General features: G+C 37.0%; 1 long non-coding RNA gene across 1 annotated transcript in view; it reads right to left on the bottom strand.

Annotated features, from left to right (window-relative positions):
• Window positions 1-16,318, bottom strand: part of LOC122797058 — a 250,379-nt gene that overhangs the window by 213,927 nt on the left and 20,134 nt on the right. The window contains exon 3 of the long non-coding RNA XR_006364027.1: window positions 1,484-1,529. This is a non-coding gene — a long non-coding RNA (uncharacterized LOC122797058). The remainder of the gene's footprint in view (window positions 1-1,483; window positions 1,530-16,318) is intronic.

Raw genomic sequence — 16,318 nt, 5'->3', positions numbered from 1 at the left:
GAAGCAGAGAGGGAGCGAGCCTTCTTCAAGCAGCTGAGGAATCTAGCTAAACAAGCATTAAGATGCCATAAAGCTCAGCTAATGAAATATTAGCAAGATTCCCTTAATCAGTTCCACCAAACAGTTCTGCAAAGATGTCAGCCAATTAGGTGACCATAATACTGCATCCTACTTAAACAATACAGTCTGTTATTTTGTTTCCTCTAACTTTTTCAGAAAATGTATTAGCCTCCAACAACCTTGCACTACCAGCTCTAGTTTATTTCAACTGCACTCACCCCCCACTCTCCTTTATTTAACCTCAAAAGCATCTCATGTAAAGACATAACTCCTCCCCCTGGGCACTTGCAATTAAAAAGCTCTACAGGAACTAATTATGTTTATCCTTGATTCAGAATTACAGCATTTTGTTGAAATGTTGTAATATCGAACCTCAGGTCATCTAATTATTAACTGTTCAAAAAATAAATATTCAAAAAGGAATGCATCTTTTATGCAGTGAGGCAAGCCCACATTGCACCCATACCCTCTGCTAATTACACATACCAACTCTAGGATCACACAGCAGTGGGGAAGGACATAGTCTCTGATTTGTGCTGCTCCTGTTCTATGATCTAACAAAAAAAGCCAGTACTTTCTAACCACTGATCTGGTCCAGCCTAACAAAACAGCCACAATCTAGACTCACTCAGATGAATTCATACTAGCTATGGATAAAATAATCATTGCAGGAGTCATATTCATCAAGTTTTACTGAGCATTTGATCCATTAGATCACTCCATTCTCTTAGACCATTTACTCAAAATAGGTATCAGCTCAGAAAACATTGTACGGTTCCAGAACTACCAAAGTAATTGTTACTTTGTTGTCAGTTGTATGTCTATTACTTTTCCTTCATCCCTACTTCAAAAGAGCAACTCTCAATGCTTAATACCTGGCCCTTTCAATCATTTATCTGCTTTACAAGCTCCCTTATGATCTTCCTCTCTTCCCTCTCCTGCTTTACTCAAAAATATACATTTTTACTCAATTTAAATCATTCCCCTACTGCAGCCAGAGCTTCAGGCAGATTCCCTATCCCTCATTCAATGGATCAACAATAACAAACAAAAAAAAACAGACAAACTTTTACTTAACACTTCTAAAACTTAAAAATGTCCCTGTAGTAAATAATGTTGTAAATTATAAACTGAAACAGATCTTAGCATCATAATTTTAGCAAATGTAAGAGTAGCATAATCAAACCAAATACTTAATTACAACACATTGCAAAATATAAAATTAACATTTCATAATTATATACACTGCAGCATTGCTGAGGAATGTGTATCACATGATGGAATAAGTGCTGTAATGCAACAGAATGGAAAATAACAAAGAGCAGTGTTCTCAGTAGAAATAATATTGAATAACCTGTTGTATTTTATTTTTTATTCTGTTACATTATTGTTTCTATTTTAACATTTGCAGTTTATTATTTACCATTCTCCATGTTTTGTAATATATTCTTCCCTTCTGATGCTTGTATCTGTAAAACGCAAAATGGAAGGCAGTTAACTAAGTGCTCAAATATGTAATTATAGTAAGAAGAGAAGAGGCGTCTGCACTCTATTATCATAACAAAAAAGGCAGCTTATAGTCAAAAGGCACAAGCACAACATTTTCCTTGCATTGCACATGACAGAGGAGCTGCCAACCTCTAACAAATCTTTCATGGGACAATCAGTTTAAGGACACATGCAACTTCTGAACAGAGCACCAAACTGGCCATAAGAACAGGTAGGTGCTCAAAGAACAGATCCGCTCTGAGCCTGTAATTTAAGAATCTGGTACTGAAAATGAGTTAGGAATCTCAGATTTATGGACTTTTTCTTTAAGCCACTTAAAGAGCAATTTTGCAAGAGATGCCATCAGAATTAGTTGAAGAAATGAATTGCATGGACAGCTGTAGAAGTAATAAATGACTTAAGCTTGTCATGTGAGTGACAAATGAAAACATGATCAAATAATTAAGTTAGAAGTTTGCATGATGAAAAGAAGACATATTTGCAGAGACTTTAGATCATAGCACATATTTAGTATATCTTTATTAATTATTTATTGTGCTTGTTGACTTGGTAGGTGTACTCATCCTTTGCTTTGTTCATCCACAAGCCAGTACATTAAGGAGATTAAGAAGTTAATATGATTTGTAACACAAAGTACAATATTTACATAAGTAGTTACATTTTTCAACATTGCAAATTACAAAGATCAGCATTACAGTACTACAGGTTGCATAACATTTATTTATTCTTTGTCTACTAGGTTTGTATCCTGTTTTTAGGGGAGACATGAGATGGTATTCATACTAACTTGGGGAAATTTGACCCTGTCATCAGGAAACTTTCTCTACTCTTTTTTGAATAGTGCCATGAGATGTTTTCCATCTGAGTTACTGCTAACTCAGGCAAATGGGATCTTGGTTTATTGTGTCATCTGAAGGAAAGCATATATATCATTAAAAAAACTGTGAAGATGAGCAAAACTGATGTGAAGGGGTGTGACAGTCACACATGGCATTTTAAGTTGTTGGCTAAGGAGCATATTGTTGACCTTTCACTATAAATGAGCTACCTGAAGAGCAAACTGGTTAATCACAATGATCCACAGTGCAGTTCCTTTATCTACCATATCCCTAAATCTCCTTAACTTAAATATATTAACTCTGTGCTCATACAAATACAGGAAAAGGAAAAAAAATGCTGCAAGAAGAAAAAGAGAAACTGGCAAAATGTGATTTCATGCTCACATTATCTAAATAGGATCCACAGTAAGGCAAATGTAACATCAGGGAATCCGGAATGGGGAAATAGCTTAAAAGATAGCCAATAGGGAACATCTTTTGGACATACAAAGAGGCTATTTACATTGCTGATGAATAGGCTGCTATGGCTATCTGAAGCATGCAGGATACTGTATAAGAAACTATTTTGTGATGCATTGATATGTAATGATGCAGGGTGCAAGCATACCTCTCAACTGTTCAGATTTTCACAGAATGTCCAGATTTTTGGATCATATTTTTGGTCTGTTCCACATAAAATTTGTATTTTTCTGGTAAATCACTGTGATGATCTGAGGATTTATATCAGTAAATAATGACATCCATTTCAGTTTCAGACCTCATATCTTTCAGAAATGTATGCTAAAACAAATCCTGTTACTCTAGCAATTTTCTAGGTTTATAAGAGCAATATTTAAAATATGTCCCTATTTTTGGCCCATTGCCCCCCCCCCCCTCCATTTTGACAGGCTTTGTCCAGATTTCTTGCAGTAAGAGGTTAAAGAGGTATGGGTGCAAGAGAGGCTTAAATGATGTCTAAATAAAAATGTCTCTGTTTGCAGAAAAGAATGTAAACGATAGAATTTTCAATGTATTTATTTAAAAGAAAAAGTGAAATCTAATATATGAATTAAAAGTTAGAGCATTATATATACACCTATTGGGGCTTGTTGCAACACAATGCAATAAAAAGCTTTAAACATAATGCTAGAAGACAAAAGAAGTAAAAGGCAGAGAGATTAGCATTTAAAAATAAAACATCAATTAAAGTTTCTTTATTTTATTTATGCTTTTTTAGCTGGGTTAATCCCACTAGACCAGTAGCCTTTTTAAAGGGAAGACACAAGGTGGTATTTATATTAATTAAGAAGAATCTGGACAGAGCACTAAATATTTTTCCGTCCTGTTTTTTTTTTTTTGAGATATTCAATCTGATCTTTTACATATAAAATATGGGAATAAAATGGTAGCTTGGTATATTTTTTAAAGGAAAAGGTTGCAATGTTTAATTATTAACACAACTCAAAAACTTAATGCAAGAAAAACTCAAATTCAAACAAAATGTTATGCCGGCAACAGAGGAAGGAGAGACCAAATAAACAATAGAGCTAGTGCCTCCATTCTTATAATATCAGCAACAAGAATTTCTTCAGAGATAAAGGCCCACAATTCTTACAGTACTTAAATAATTCCATTAACAGATCACATGACCAATTAACACTATAAATACCAATCAAAACAATTTAAAAATATATATATATATATATATATATATATAGAGAGAGAGAGAGAGAGCTATGTCACATTACTGAAGTTCAGAAACTTTGAAATTCATGTGGATGAGACAATATGATTGAAGTTTTGGAACTTCAAACATTAAAAAAAAATCTATTGCCCCCTGCACCCCCCCGATTCCCACTGTTAATTAAATGTACCAACTCCAAAATTGCACTATATTGCAAAAATGGTAAATTTTCTGTTCCGTGCTGTACCACAATTTCCATTCAAAACATTCAAAGTTTCAGAACTTCGATCCTATGGTGCTGATGGTATGAATTTCTGTAGGGATCAATATATATATATATATATATATATATATATATATATATATATATATATATATATATATATATATATATATATATATATATATATATATATATATATATGTTATAACTTAAATTGTCTTATATTTTAAAACCATCTAATATTAATTTTAATTATTATATTGAGGAAAGTCATAATATAAAATATGTAGATGAATGCATATTAGTTAAAGAGGTAATAATCTGTACAGACAGAAAAAAGTAATAATGGCTAAGAAAGATAAAGGTGGAGGTGGCTCAACTTACATCAAAAATAAGTATACCTCAAGGATGGTCCAACAGAACAATGCAATTGAGTTTCTCCACATTCAAATCACCATAGACAAATCCCATACTGCTTCCTTGCAAGCTATAGGTCCCACTCTACGACCCAGGAAACCCTTAACACATATTTAATCTTATTGGAAATGCTCACCATCTAACCCAATACCATATTCATGGGTGACTTTAATTACCCCTCTATTTACCGGGAAGTATATATGACACCAAACATACAGGCACAGAGATTCCTGGATTTTGTAAGCACAAACTCCCAGGCCTAGCTTGTCAATATATCAACCAGGGGTGCAAACATATTGAATCTGGTCCTCACTAATATGGGAGAGTGCTGCACATCCAGTAGTGTAATTTCTTATCTTGTAAAGTCAGACGACAAAATGGTCTCCTTTGAAGTAAAAATAAAACCTGTAAACCATGCTAACCTTGGAATATTCAAGAACTACTCTAAGGCTAACTTCCTACTATTAAGTGAAAATCTGGCAAAATTTAAAGCTTCCATAAACACTGAGAAAACTGTCACCTATTTGGAACTGTTCACAGAAACCCTATACAAGCATGTAAATCTCTGCATAGAGGTAGCTGCACTCGCCAAGAGGAAGTTAAGAACTAACTCAAGAAACAAGCCACCCTGGTAGAACAATATCAGTAAGTTGTATAACAGCCTTGTCTAAAAAAGGCACTATGGGGGCGGCAAAAGCCTTGGCCAGTATTCGAAAGCCCAAGGGTGACAGGTGCAAGCCATCTCTTGCGAATCAATGTGGCTTATCAAGCATGTCATGTCAGGTGGATGGATACTGGATCCCCTTTGAATGACACCAGAATCTTAGACAGTTGTTAAAATTGATACTGTGGCATTATTCTTGGTGAGGGCAGGATGTTACTCAGGGTCAGGGTCATATCGGCCTGGGCTACATGATCAGAGAGCTCTTCCATGTCTCTTTTCATGTAGTCCAAGGAGGTACATCTCAGGTCATTCACACCAACATGGACAATGACAGAGTCATATTTATACTTGTTCTGGAGTGACCTGAGTGCTTGTGTTATGTGGCAGATCCTGGCACCTGACAGGCAGCTAACTGTAACCTTCTCCTTGTCCAGCCTAGATAGTAGGACATCAGTGTGCCTGACTATAAAGTCGCCTATTACTAGTGTGTTGGGTATGTTATTTTGCCTTAAAGGCTGTGATTGCATGGCACACTGATTATGTGAAGTATGTGTTTCATGGTTTGTGATGGGGTGTGGAGGTTGCTTGGGTATCTGCTTTGGAGGTCTCTGTTGCTTTTGCAGATTTTTATTTAGAACCTCCGAGTATGTTTTCGCGTATTTATGTGTGTTATTTTCTGGCGTTGGTTTAGTAGGTCTATGTGAGACTGGTGGTGTGTTGCAAGTATTTTCCTTCTCCTCTTGACTGTCAGTTCCGGTCTTGGGTTGTGAGAGCTTTGCCTGCAGTTTGGCTGTATAATTGCATCTCTCACATATATTAGTGTTTGGTGGTAGGAGGTGAGGGTTGTCTGTGTACATGAGGCAGTTGTAACATTGCCTCAAAATGCACAAATTCGCCAGTTGGACTGGAGAGTACACCTGAAACTGCCCTTTGGACATGCCTGAATAGGTAAAGTGAGCTGTTTTACTGACTGGATGGTAGGGACCAATAGAGAGCCTTGTCCTTCTGGACAGTATAGGGGGTCTAGTGTTAGGGTTAATTAGTGCTTGCTATGAGTTTTGAGAAAGTGCAGGGCTCTGAAATGAATGGTTTGAGTGTTGGTTGGGTTGTCCATTCAGCATACTTGTTTTTGAATGACAATGAGCAGTCATTGTATAATAACAGATTTTGCAGGTGCAATAATGCTAAATTACTTTCTTGAGCATTTAAGACAACTCACTAGCAGGCCACTGGACTTTAAATATCCCATTCTGCAAATATCCCTTGTTAACTTTTATCCTAGCTTTAAGGGGTCAGTCACTGCTGTGCTATGACATACATATGTGTTTATGCATGTGTGTGTGTGTATATATATATATATATATATATATATATATATATATATATATATATATATATATATATAATATACAGTATATATATATATATATATATATGTGTGTGTGTGTGTGTGTATAGATAGCTAAATCTGTTTATCTATCTAGCTATGTGTGTGTGTGTGTGTGTGTGTGTGTGTATTTGTAATGTGCAATATATATATACACACACACACACACACACACACACACACACACATATATATATATATATATATATATATATATATACACACACACACACACACACACACACACATATATATATATATATATATATATATATATATATATATATATATATTTATATTTATGCATGGAATAGTGCACAGTTCTTCTGGGGATTGTGAATATACACATCAGTAAGGCTTTACCATATTGACTACCTCCTGTAGCACTGTGTTAGTTATTACATTGCTAGACCTACAGATGTCCATTAAACTGCTATCTTCTATTCAACACAGACTGCTTTTCAGTTAAGGGGTAGGAATCAGAGCACTGAATTAAAAATGTAACCTTAAAAAGCATTGTAATTTACATATACCTGTACAAATTGCAATTGTAAATAAAGACTGGTGTGCCATTTTCTTATGAAATGGAGCAATAAACTATTTATTTTTAAAGTACAGTGAATTTTATATGTTTTTGTGAAAATTATTATAAATACAAAACTGTCTACTTACAGAACATACAGGAAGCTACAAGTATTTTTACACAGGGGGCTATGTCCTCTGTACTCCCCTGATGTAGTCACACCTGTTTAAATATACTAACTCTGCAAGCTCTACTTAGGAGTAAAAGAATTACTTGATTGTTTGAAAACCAAATATCGTTATTCTATGGGGTGGACAGAGGTATGCAGCAGCACCCTGAAAAATGACTCATGAAAATTGTTATTTATACTTTTATGAAGTCCATGCATTTTTCTCTGTGAAGTACTTCTGATATAAAATAGATGTTGTTTTGTAGTCTGTAAAGGCTACAACTGGTCCTTATGAAAATGCAATCACTTGTAATGCCAAGTGCTGACAAAATAACATTGCATATAGTGTGGAAGAGTGAATATCGAACATTGCTCTTCTCCTTTAGATTTCTTTTTTGTGGGGGAGACAAAACCCCTGCCCCCTCCCCCATGTTGAGGACATACTCCTCCCACCCTCTGAAGTTATATATACTAACTATGAAATTGCCATACCTTGGAGAAAAGGAAATATTCCAAGAAATGGCCATCTTTGACTAAGTATATGTAAGTCTGTTTTTTCAGTCATTCAGTCTCATCATTTTGGGGCTCACTTAAGTGGGTCCCAACATTACAAATGATTAATACTAAAGCAACATGAAATTTTGTCCTGTCATAATTAATGCATGGAGTTTCATGACCACAGAAATTCCACATATGCTAAGCATAAAGGAAAATCACTACAGCTCTCAAAACAGTCAGCAGGTAGAAGACGATGCAGGAAAAAAGGAGAAATAGAATACGGACAACAGAGGAATAAAATGAGTTGCTCACTGTCACAAAGAAGGCATACGGAGGTGGAAGGAATCAAATCCTGCAACCATGAACACAGGAAGCAGCTCCATGCCTTTGTTTTCAGTGATAACTTCCAGGCATAAAGAGATGAAGCGCTGGTTCTGCCCCAGATACCCCATGATCAAGTAGTAGCATGGCCACTGAGAGGACTAGGCAGGGAAAAATAATTCAATGGCCATCCTAGATCCTCATCAATGGGGGATGGTAGCTTGGCTTTCTGCACTGGTGACACCGCAGGAGTACAAGTATATTGCCACAATGAGCCTATCAAGCTTATACTGCACTGGTTTGCTACTAACCTATGGGTGGGAATTTGTTGTAGCTTACATGCCACCCTGCAAGTAGCAAGTTACAGACTTTGAAGTACTATGGCATAGTAGCATGGTGGCACAGTAGGTTAGTACAGGGACTGAAATAGCACAGCAGAGAGCTGAGGTTATGAAAATGACTAATTTTACAGTTCCTTTGCATACTTTTGGGTTACTAATGTGCAGTGTATAGTGGGCTGTATATGCTATGACAAAACTGAGCAATGTATAATCACAAATTCAATGGCTGTAGGAGGGATGGGTCCAGGTACTGAAGATGCACATGCAGATTTAGCTGGCACTTCCTCTGCTCCACAAGCCATAAAAGAAACCTTAATTTTGCTAATAGAATGAGACAGGTTGTTCATCCATGGGAGCCAATACCAGCTATAAGAGCATCACCCTATTACAGAGTGCTAGAAAAGCCCCTCTGATGGTGAACTGGGTAGTAGACTGGTTTTACTGTATACTGAATTGCTGATTTGCTGCCTGCTATATGATGCATCATGGCATTGTGCAAAATCAGCATAAGTCCATTGTACTAATTTAGTCTATAAAGTGCTGTGTGTGGATTCACAGTTATTTATTACATTGCAACTTCACCAACTTTTTGACATAGCACAAAAATATAAAGGACTTATTTCACTTTTGTGATGTCCATTTACTGCTTACGAATCTGTTTGAAATAAGAAGAGGAATCAAGTTCACACTGGTGAATGTAATTACATAAAATAATAGATTGTTACTAGGCTAATGTCCTGGGGGCAGCCTTTCTAAGCCTAGCCAAGGTTTCCCAAAATAATAGTGACCTCCTGTATCAAAATAGGACATTGATGGCCAGGCATTTATAAGCTACCTCTGTCCACATGGGTGACAGACCTGGTATAAGTTTTCTATGCCCCATCCAATGGTCTAGGTTAGCTTAAATTGGGTAATAGATGAACTCAAATGGAAGTCTGCTTCATAGGATGGGCAGTCTCTGGGACAAATCTATCTCTCCAGATTGACCTGTTTAAGTCACAGACAAATTCAGGTCCATAGACCTTGTATTTTGGGTGCTGTTTGACTTACAAATATGCAGGAGATTCATATATGTAGGTTTGTAGAAGCCTTGTAAGCCAGGCATAGATCACCCTTCAGGCTTTAAGGTGTTCTGCGTAAGGCAGTTTTGTAACAACTTTGTTTTGTTTTGTGAGGAGCCTCTGACATCACTCTAGTTGCTGTATATGTCTGGTCAGGAAAATACCAAAGGTAGCATTGTACTGTACGATTGGTCTGATAATGGCAGAGTACAGTGGGATAATGACATATTTGGACCTAGATGTCATGCCCTTACTTATAACTTGCACAACATAAAAGGATTTCCTCACCACTGTGACCACATCATGGTTGAAGGTAAGGTTACTGTCTACATATACCTAGATCCCTGGCCACTAGGTCAACTCTTAAGAGCATACTATCAATATGGTAATTAGCCAGGATGGTTGACTTCTGAAATGGTATAATTATGCATTTCTTAGCTTTGAGTTTAAGACCATGGCTTTGGCACCGTTTGTTAGTCAGAGATAGGTCTTCTTTAAGAATGCTGGTGTCTGCAGTGGAGTTAATGATAACCCCCAGCTTGCAATCATCTGTGAACTTAGTCAGCCATAAACCTTCTGCATTTGCTTCCACTTCAGAAAAATGGATGGCAACAAGGAGTGGGCCCAGTACCAATGAAGGTGGCCTCGCCTATTTTGACCTCCTGGGAACTATCAGTGAGTCAGTTGGCTATCAAGTGGTTAATAAAAGGGTTTATGCCTAATTTAATGAGCTTGTCTATAATACCTGAAAGGGGTATTGTATCAAAAGCCTTGGCCAGGTTGAGGTAAGCTGTGTGCACAGTCTTTCCCTCATCCATTGCTTGGCACTCTCTCAAAGAGTCCACAAGACTTAATAAGCATGACTGATTTTTAACAAAACCAAACTGTTAGCACTTGCAGGTAATCTATCTCCTTGTTTATCATGTCTGTGATGATTCTTTCCATGACCTTACATATGAAGCAGGTCAGACTTATGAGCCTGTAGTTACCCAGATTGGTGGTTGCACCTCCTTTGTAGATGGGAATTACTGTAGCCCTCTTCCATTCATTGAGCACAAAACCTGACTGTAGGCTCCAGATTAAAGGTGCTTCAGTTAGACTACAGTTCATGGTCATGTTTATGTAGTTTAGTAAGCATTCAGGAACCCATCAATGTGGTATTTTTGGCCTTGCAGCATGCATTGATGATCTGTTCCATAGTAATGGTTGGGGGCATTATGGTATGCAGTATTTCCATTGGACTATCGGGGGGGTGGGGGGCCGGGGGGGTAGAAATTTGAGCTGAACCTGTCAGCCAAAAGGTTGGCAATGGCTTCCAGTTCATTGTGGGTGATGCCATTTACTATAAGTTCTGCTCATTATTTAGTAGTACCCTTGAGGATGCGGACATAGCTTTAGAAAGCTTTGTGGCTATCCTTTACTTGAGAAACGATTTTGTCTTCAAATTTAACCTTTAAATTATTAATTAATTCTCTTAGTTGCCTGTTTAGATTGGTCAGGGAGCTGTTAGTATGTTGGGATATGTTCCTTCTACACTTGGCCAAGATTTTTTTATTTTGTAGTATAGCCAACTTATATTCTGATTCCACTAGGGTGACTTGAGTTTGTCTTATTTTTGATAAGAGTGGGTACAGCTCACTCAATACAGCTATCAGTATGAATGTACAGTGATTTTGTAAATAGATCAGCATATGCCTTGGTGTTTACTGGGTTTGGGGAGTGCTTGGAATTTAGCCAAGGTGTAGCTTTGTAGAGAGAGGTTAGCCTTGGAATATTTCCTAAAGGTTTTTGCTTTCACTGTGACCTGGATTTAATTTTTATTTCAAGAAATACTGCCTTATGGTCAGATCTGATGAGTGGCAACATTACATCTGGTGAGGAACATTGCTCCCCATGTTCACGGGTACAATGTCAAGGATGTTTGTACCCCTGGTAGGGGAATGGACCAAATGCTCCAGGATGCTGGTATTAAAGAAGTTTAGGAATCAGTGGGCTTGCTCATTAGAAGTGGTGTAGGATTCAATCTATAGAGGGTTAGACAATCTAAAAGATTTTTAAAAGAGCATTCCAACAACTACAAACACTGGGTCAATCTCAATTTGGATTTGTCAAGGGTAGGTCATATTTACTCAGCCTGGTGGATTTTTTGGATTTTTTTTGAAAAGGCCATGAAAGCAATGGATGAAGGCAAAATGGTGCACACTGCATAACCTGACCTGATCAGAGCATTTGACACAATTCCCCACTCAGGCACAGCAGAAAAGCTAAATAAACTGGGAATAAACCCCTGTGTACCCCAATGGATTGCCAGCTGGCTCAGAGATAGGGCACAGGTAATCAAAATAGGGCAAGTTACCTCCACAAAGAGATCAGTCACCAGAGCAGTCCCCTGGGGTTCTGTAATGGGATTTGATCTGTTTGGTATATACTTTTCTGAAGTAAAAGCCAATAAAAATGGTTGTGGCTGACTACATTTGCATATGACTGCAGTCACTGAATCCCCAAGTGACTTAGCCATCCAGCCATCCTGCAAGAAAGTCTGTCTCAAATAAGTAACTGATGCCAAAATCATGAACTGAAATTAAATGCCAGAAAATGTATTACTGTATACTTTGGAAAGTCATCTACTCCAAGGAATTACCACACTGACATTATGGCCTTAAGACTAGACTCAGTTGTTCAGGATTTGGGAACTGATGTGGACAGTGACCTAACATTTGATTAACATGTGTCCACTATTGTAAAACAATCCTACTATATTGCATAGCTTACAAACAAAGTGACTGTGTCTAGATTTAGGGATGTCATTGTCCCCCATTATTCAGCCTTCATTAGGCAAATAATTGGATATATTGCCCCCTTTGGCATGTATCTATCCAGCAACATGAAACAACTGGAATGCTCACAGAAGTATCTTACTAAATGATTACAAGGCTAAACAACATGTCCTATATAGACTGACTCAAAGCCCTGTCACTATACTCTGTTTCCTACAGACTGCTAAGAGGTGACCTGTATCTGACATACAAGACATCCTCTGTATCATCACTGATGGATTTACTGCCATTAGCAAGATAATCCTCAGTCTAGGGGTCTAAACCTCTTTTGCAACATCAACAGAAAAGTTTGGAGGGATAGGTATAGTTCCCACAGGATACCGCAGCTCTGAAATAGACTCCCCACCACATAAAGAAAAGATCATCCCTGTCCATATTCAAGTGCATCTTTGATCTATGGATAGAAAACAGAAAATTTACCCCAGAACTGTCCCTGTACTACTAATGGACAGAAGTAGGTCCTAAATGCTTTATTACATGTATGGGTTCCCTCACATTATCTATAGTACGATCCCAGTTATTTTCATTAGGGCTAATATATAATAATCAGTCACAGCATGGGTAAGGTCAGTCTATAACCAAACGGGATAGGGTTTTTCAAGTGCAAAAAGGGAAATTGACTAGGTTTAATATAGCCCACAAAGGCAGCTAGCCTTGTACCTACCTATAAACCTATAAACAGCACTCTCAATGGGATTTGGATATGGTCCAGTCACTAATTTGCCAGCATTCTTCCTCTATCATTATAAATGAAGACAGTTACACCATTCATAACTACTTCCTTCTGCAGCTTGCTTTTTTTTTTTTTTTTTTTTTTTTACCTCTTCCATTTCTAATCTATGCTACATCTTGAAAATAAGCCACATGTGGTCATTGGTTCTTGGCTGTAAACTGCATGCAGAAATCAATTAATTACAAATTATTCCTGACAAAGTCACCTTATCAATACACTGAGCCATGCATAGCTTCTCTGCAGTTGGAAGTATTTCAGAAGACAATGAGTTTTTCATATCGTACTTGAAGGCTGGATTATGATTTGACAGTATTCATTTGTTTATACATGGTCACAGACTAGCTACATGTGGTTTTCCTTCCATATTAACATTCATGTCTGCATATCCATATATGAAAGATTTCACTTCAAGATATTCTCTGAAAAACAGCTGCTCTTTACAAAACCCTCGTACTCCACAAGCATGGCATTTCATTTTTTGTTTCTCAAGGGGTTAATCAGTCCTCATAAATGATGTACCAGTAAAATAATGGCTATTCCATACACCTCATGACTATCAGTCATCTTTCCAAACTGATCTGAAATCCCAAAGAAGCTTTTAGCTAAAGATATAATTGGAAAATTACCCATCAGCCTCTAATCATTGTGGTAAGTAGTGTTTTGCTATAGCTCTAGGAGATGAGTCTCATTTAGAACTCATTAGTAGCTAATGAACGGAGTACTAGGTGTCCAGTAGACTAGAACTAAGTTTAAAAAAAAATCCATGACCTAGAGCTTCACTGTGAAATTTTATATGCATATAAAGTTTGAAAAAAATTGCTGAAATAGAGATTCACCAGTACATTTTTATATAGATGCTCAAAAATAGTCCATTTATATGGATCTACTGTGTTAACAACTAACAGAGTTTCATCAACTTGCTGCAAATTCTTCAACTCATACTATACTCATGTTCAGCAATGATAAATAATGATAAATCTCAAAAACAAATTATGCTATTCCACCCTTCAAAGGCTGTTGACCCCATCCCCCCTTTTCAAATATCCTCAAAGGACAACACCCTCATCACCCTAGTACCACAAACCAAACTCCTAAGATCAATCATTGACCAAAATCTGAAATTCGATAAACATGTAGCCCAGACTATAACTAATGTTCACAAAAAACTGGCCACCCTTTATAGATGTAAAAACTACTTGTCCACTGACAGTAAAGCCATCATAGCCAGAACTCACCTACTTTCCACATTGCTATATGCATCCCCTGTTCTAACCAACCTGAACAAAGGTGACTTAAACAAATTCACTATTTGCTAAAATAACATAACAAAATTTGCTACCATATCCTCATATCGATCCTATCACTGTCTAGCCCTTAAACAATTAGGCTGGCTAGAACTACCTAACCTACTGAACTTTAATCAACTTACCATGCCACCCCAATAAAATACCAGCTCGAGCAAGCCTAATCAATCTCTACAACAGCAACCGCCAACTAAGGTCCACAAATAAAATGCTAGTAGAAATATCCAAAGCAAATATATGTCTGGCAACTCCCTCTACTCAAGTGCAGTTGCCAAAATCTGGAATTCCCTCCCTAATGGGATCAGAATGCAAAATAACAAACTCAACTTCAAAAGTCAGCTAAATTCCTATCTGTCCAATTCTTGGATATGTAACTGTCAAGACCCTGACTAACCTAATAAATACACAGTCCTTTCTGTTTGGTAACTGCAAATGGTGCTTTACATGATAAGCTTCTCTTGTGGCAGCAGATTTGAAGTTTCAAAGTGTATCATGATGTTATGTTATCCACATGTATTTTACTTTCTGTATATTGTTTATGTATTCTTCAAAAGGACTACGCTGAATATTTTTGTACAGAACTTTAGAAACAAGCTAGTTTTTTTTTACTATTGTTTAAATGTTCCTCAAAATGACTACATGAATATTCCTGTACAGAACTTTAGAAACTAGCTTGTTTTGTTACTGTGGTACATTCTTTCTGTATTTGAATGTTTTTGTAACATGATGTACCACGTGGAGTTTTTCTCCCTGGGCCTCTGCTGAAAATGTGCAATTTCTGCTCAGCCAGACTTTCCCAATAAAAAAATTGTAAAAAATAAATAAATAAATAACCTCTTGTTATTCTGTTGCTTTCTGTAAGACTTGAGCTGTGTCTGTCTTTTGTCTTTAGTATTCAAAAGTGCCACAGCTCACTTCACTTCATTATATTTGGATAAGCAAACCCACCAACAGTGACAATAGTTATAACAGAAGTCATTGGTGTACAGAGAGGGATCTTTCTCAGATCCTATCTCTTTTGAATAAGAGTTATGGACCAGGGCAGATTTAATGGTGCAACATTCGTTTTAACAAATGACTAACTTTCCAGCACTCTACAGCCTGTCTGCTCATAATACCACGTAGAAATTATCTCCCCATCTGTACTTTACAAAAATGCAATATTTAAACCCAGTTTGAGTTCTTCTAAAAATCATGAGTATTGTATAGGGACCAGTCAAAAAGCAGCCTCCTAATTAAGTTCATATATAATGTATGAAACTGCATTTCCCAAATTTAATTGTAGTCCAGTCACCAATGAGCAAGCATGCACTGGACTACCTCTGGACTACTAATGCTTTCTAATGGAAGAAACATCTCTCATTGCTATGGTAAGTCATCCATTGTTCTGCAAGGAGTAATAAGTGCTTGTGTATTAGGTTTCATCTCAGAACAGTTCCACTTAGGAGTACAAGCTGGCACATAACTTTCTGAGTTGTGACTCTAATTTAAATCTTCTTTAGGATACTAGATCTCTTTAGGAAAATGATGGGCAAGCATCTTAAGGAGTACCTTACCGGATATGTCAGAAGATGTATTGCTGTAAACTGGAAAGTTGTTCATCCATTAAAAAGAAATCTCATCTGCTGAATGGGGTTGGTCCATTGTTTTTTCATACATGTTTAAAAACACGTGCCTCTACTCTCTTCAGTACTGGCTTCTGTTAGAGTTACTGTCTGCATTTGCAGGTCTGCACTGCTAAACCAAACAAAATCAGCTGCACTGATTTT

This window comes from Protopterus annectens, chromosome 3.part0 (assembly GCF_019279795.1).
Source record: "Protopterus annectens isolate FY-2018-M chromosome 3.part0, PAN1.0, whole genome shotgun sequence".
NCBI lineage: Eukaryota > Metazoa > Chordata > Ceratodontiformes > Protopteridae > Protopterus > Protopterus annectens.
Note: the sequence above shows the minus strand (reverse complement) of the source record. Positions and strands in the feature narration are given on the sequence as shown.